This window comes from Rattus norvegicus, chromosome 14 (genome assembly GCF_021556685.1).
Source record: "Rattus norvegicus strain SHRSP/BbbUtx chromosome 14, alternate assembly SHRSP_T2T, whole genome shotgun sequence".
In the NCBI taxonomy this organism is placed as follows: Eukaryota; Metazoa; Chordata; class Mammalia; order Rodentia; family Muridae; genus Rattus; species Rattus norvegicus.
In genome coordinates, this window is record NC_141547.1 from 108,737,354 (window position 1) to 108,742,724 (window position 5,371).

At 40.5% G+C, this 5,371-nt stretch overlaps 1 pseudogene; it reads left to right on the forward strand.

Annotated features, from left to right (window-relative positions):
• The first annotated feature begins 2,413 nt into the window (after window positions 1-2,413).
• Hnrnpk-ps5 (heterogeneous nuclear ribonucleoprotein K, pseudogene 5) lies at window positions 2,414-3,766 on the forward strand (annotated as a pseudogene).
• Window positions 3,767-5,371: the final 1,605 nt, after the last annotated feature.

A 5,371-nucleotide genomic window follows, 5' to 3' on the forward strand; every position in this document is an offset into this window, starting at 1 on the left:
ACTACCAGTCTATGAGATTTTCAACCCCCAAGCAACCTATTTCTGCAACTGTGGAAAGAAAAAATTCAGTTTCAATCTATATGACAACTTTGAGTACCTTTGTCTTCTCCAAGACCAAACCCAGCTTATACTGATGATCCTTCCTGGAGTGGGTGCTCGTATTGGAGCTGTAAGCACCATTTCTCTGAACCAGGGTTAAGTATACAGCCTCAACAATTTTGCCATGGGTCTATTCTAGGTTGGTAACCTTCACCATTCTGAATCCTTGGACATAAAAATGGGTCCAAGGAGCTCTGGGGCAGATCTACATGGCAGAGACCAGCCCATCTCACAGAGGGAGAGTCATAATTTTTAGATCTCTTAAAGAAGCACCGGGGACCCTTCTATATGATAAAGGTTAGCTCTTCAATGGTCTGGAATCATTCTACAGTCCAAGCTTTGAGATGTTTCTTAACACAGCATTTTAGGTTCTTTCTAGTTTATTCCCTGAGTCATCTCTGCATTTATGGCAGTAACTGTGGGCCTTTTAACATAACTTTATGCTTTCTTCGTTCTCTCTTGCAACAATCTCTGGTGGCAGCTATCACCCACATTCATGCAACCCCAACTCTATATTTTGTACATCTCCCATCCCATCACCTCCAGTGCCTCTATACTCTCTGGAAACACAAGGTTACTGCCCCTTCTACAACTACTCTCAGTCCTTCTGTTAATTATTATGTACTAATAGATCAATTTCAGGAACCTTACCAGCTCCAGAAGGAACTCTCTTTTGATGCCAATTCAAGTTTTAGTAGTGTATAGACAAACCCACTCATGATTCATATCTCTCCATTCTGTTACTTCTCCAACTCACCCTACACACACAGGAGAAGCCTGCATTCTCTTCCAAGTCTTACACAGTGACTAAAGGGCCATAGCCCTCCCAGTTTTGGTCAGAATTAATCTGGCAACCTCCATGGCTGCTTTGAATTTTCCCTCAGGCATCTTGAGTCATAATCTATTTCAGAAGGTATTCATCCAGCTAGCAGGTACATCCCAGAATAAAACTGGGCTCTACAATTATTCACAAACCAGCTCATTTCTCTGACCTTGGTGGTCCTCCAAAACTGAAAGTTCCTTCACTTACTACTGAAAGGAGAGGCACTCATCTCTCCACCATGAAGAATGATGCTACTATGTAAACCAGTCTAGCCAGGTGGAAAAAAGATTACACACATGAGCTGGAAAAGTCTCTATGGCTTCCAGGGACCAATTGCTTTGCAGAACTCTCATTTCGATCTCTGTTGGGCATTTGGATCTTATACTTTCTTGGTCCAGTAATTTCCATATTCCTTGTAATGATGATCACTGCCTGTCTCTTCAGGTTCTTTCAGGAGAGAATTATCAAAATCACCCAATGATTGGTAAACCAGATGCTTCTGATGGAAGTTCCCCAGTCCTCCTACTATTGCCGAGCATCTGAACTTTTGGGTTGGAGCAGCACTGCAGACTAATTCAGAGTGGCTTGTACTATCCTAGCCCCAGACAGCCTCACAGAACCCGGGCAATGAGCACAAAACATGTTCCTGGCCACCTGACTCTCTCTTTCTAGTCTTTTGAACTAAATTCTAGCCTTGCTGGATCAGGACACTGATGCCCCAATTTCAGCTGAGAAGTTGTTACAGAAGGCCTATGTCACCCCGATCATCAACAATCAACAAAGGCTGGAATGTCAGATCCCAAGAAATTCCTTTTCCCAAGGTCTGGCATTTAGAGAAAAGCTAACATTCCTTCAGGAGGCTTGAAGATAGTTCCTACTTGCTAAAAGGAATCAGTCTACTTATCTCTGGCAAAGGGCACATGTAATTCTTCTGGTAACATATGAATGTGCGCCTCTTCTCATGTAAAGGTCAAGGCTAGCTTCTAGGCTCCTTCAGTCACTACTCACAAGCTCCCACCCCAGTTCACAGGCTCCAGGCTCCACGTTCCTACCAGGTACCCATTCCCATATAACCCTGAAAAAATCTCTCTCTGTACCTCTGTCTCTTTGCCTCTCTGTCTCTCTCTGTCTCTGTCTCTGTCTCTGTCTTTGTCACACACACACACACACACACACACACACACACACACACACACACACACACACACACACCTTCTCCACCACTGTTCACCGCTTTCTCAAGAGACAACTTTGGAATAAACTTTTACTTTTTATTTCCACACAGAGCATCTATTTTGGTTTCCTTTCTGTGCCCATTTCATTCATCTAGTAGGAAGAATTAGAAAGAAGCCCGGGTTAACTGAGGTATTATTAAAAATAGTGACAGGTGACAGCACTACAGATGGCATTATCCTCTGCCTCTCTGCTGCACCAATGTACTCGTCTCCCACTAGATTGCAGTCTATTGGTGTATCCATTTAATTCAAGAAAATGGAGACCAAACAGCCAAAAGAAAACTTCCCCAACACTGAAACCAATGGTGAATTTGGTAAATGCCCTGCAGGAGATATGGAAGAGGAACAAGCCTTTAAAAAAATCAAGAAATACTGATGAGATGGTTGAATTGCACATTTTGCTTCAGAGCAAGAATGCTGGGTCAGTGATTGGAAAAGGAAGCAAGAATATTAAGGCTCTCCATACAGACTACAATGCCAGTGTTTCAGTCCCAGACAGCAGTGGCCCTGAGTGCATACTGAGTATCAGTGCTGATATTTAGACGATTGGAGAAATTCTGAAGAAAATCATCCCTACCTTGGAAGAGGGTCTGCAGTTGCCATCATCCACTGCAACCAGCCAGCTCCCGCTCAAATCTGATGCTGTAGAATGCTTAAATTACCAACATTATAAAGGAAGTGACTTTGACTGGGAGTCAAGACTGCTGATTCATCAAAGTCTGGCAGGAAAAATTATTGGTGTTAAAGGTGCTAAAATCAAAGAACTTCTGGAAAACACTCAGACAACAATCAAGCACTTCCAGGAGTGCTGCCCTAATTATACTGACAGCGTTGTTCTTATGGGAGGAAAACCTGATAGGGTTGTAGAATGCATCAAGATCATCTTGACCTTATATCTGAGTCTCCCATCAAAGGATGTGCACAACCTTATAATCCCAACTTTTATGATGAAACCTATGATTATGGTGGTTTTACAGTGATGTTTGATGACCGCCAAGGATGTCCTGGGGGATTTCCCCATGTGGGGAAGAGGTGGTTTTGACAGAATGCCTCCTGGTCAGGGACCTCCCATGCCTCCTTCTAGAAGAGATTATGATGATGTGAGCTCTTGTTGAGAACTTCTGGTTGAGGTGGACTGGGTGGCAGCAGAACCTAGAACCTTCCTCTTCCTTCTCCACTACCAACCAGAGTGGGAGATCTAATGGCTTACGACAGAAGAAGAAGGCCTGGAGACCACTATGATGGCATGGTTGATTTATAGAGCCCATCAGAATGTCAAATGGCTTATGAACCACAAGGTGGTTCTGGATATGATTATTCTTATGCAGGGGGCCATGACTCATATGGTGATCTTTGTGGACCTATTATCACTACACAAGTAACTATTACCAAAGATTTGGCTGGATCTATTATTGGCAAAGGTGGTCAGCAGATTAAACAAATTCTTCATGAGTCAGGAGCATTAATCAAAACTCATGAACATTTAGAAGGATCTGAAGATTGGATTATTATCATTACAGGAACGCAGGACCAGATACAGAATGTACAGTATTTGCTGCATAACAGTGTGAAGCACTATTCTGAAAAGTCTTTTTCTAATACTAGTTAAGAACTAAAGGAGTCCTGCATCTTTTTTTTTATTTGCTTCTGTTTCAAAGGCCAACATTCTGTTATTTATTTGCAAATCAATGGTTTATTGGAGAATTGTTTCAAGGGAAAAAAATAAAGCCAACACTCTTCTGCTTCATAGGTGTTAGTGCATTTGAGGTGTAGTGAAATCTTTGCTGTTCACCAGATATAATGTTTTAGTTCCTTACAAACAGGGTTGTGGGGAGAGCATTGAAAAACTAACATTGAAATTTTAAAACAGCAGCAGAGTGAGTGACATTTATTTTTTTGTTTATTGTTGGTGTTTAAAAAAAAATTCCCCCTGTGTAATTATTGTGAACACCTTGCTTTGTGGTCACTCTAACATTGGGGGATGGGACATGGAGGAAAGTAATAGTCTACATGTCCCTGGAATTTGTTCAGAACAGTGTGCAGAATGTAATTTTTTGTAAAAAATGTTTTATGATTTTTTAAAATAATTTGGCAATTCTATTTTTGGTGGTCTTTTTTTAAAGACAATTTCAAATGGTGGCTGAATTTTCCAATCCACCCCTAAGCTAAACACTAAGTTTGATTTTTCAGCAGCTCCTCTGTTGGATATAAGTGCACCTCTTGGATATAGACAAACAAATTGGCAAATTCAGTTTAGTTGATTTCTTAATGTTGCAAAGACTTGGCTTGATAAATTTCCATCAAATATTCATGCTTACAATAAGCTTCGGGTTTTCTTTGTTTTTGCAAATGTTTCACCACTTTTCAACAGTTTTCTCTTAGCATGGAGAACTGCAGTGGGGAGCAATACTACAAGAGTAAGCATCTGAAGTATGTGCCAGAAGCCTGATGGGCAATTAGCTTTATTAACCAGAATAACACTTGGTTATGGAAGTGGCTGATGCTGAATAAATCCTGGTTATTTTTGTTAGATAATTTCTCACCTGTAGACTTAAAGCTGTCAACCTGCTAGCATCTTGTTAGTTGAACTTTGTATATATATGCTTTTTCAATTGTATGCACAATGAAAGAAAAAAGATGTACTATTTCTTGGTGGTATGTTGAATAATGTAGGAAATGTTTTCGAACAATTAAAAAAATGGAAAAAGTTCCTGTGAATGTTTTGTACAGTAACTTGGCATCTGTATTGATAGTTCAAAAACCACATCTAAATAAAACTTCCATAATGTTAAAAAATAAAAAATAATAATAACATTAAATAAGGCTGCCAGTTCAAACAAGGGAATACCCTGGCTTATCAATCTGGCTTCTGTTCTGAGTTCAGTAGGTGAAGAGTCCTCAGGCTCTAATTAGCAGATCAGAAATTTCTCCAAGGTGAAGTGGAGTGAGGGTGTGGTAGGGAACCAGCATAAACTTCCAGCTATGTCTGGTATACTTCCTTTCTCTTTCAGATCTCAGAATGTGAAGTTCTGCTTTGTTGATTCATTTCTTTTTTTTTTTTTTTTTCCGGAGCTGGGGACCGAACCCAGGGCCTTGCGCTTCCTAGGTAAGCGCTCTACCACTGAGCTAAATCCCCAGCCCCTCATTTCTTTTTTTTTAAGTGTAAAAGTGCACATGTAAAGATTTGTTTACACAATCTGAGATGTTTAAAAAA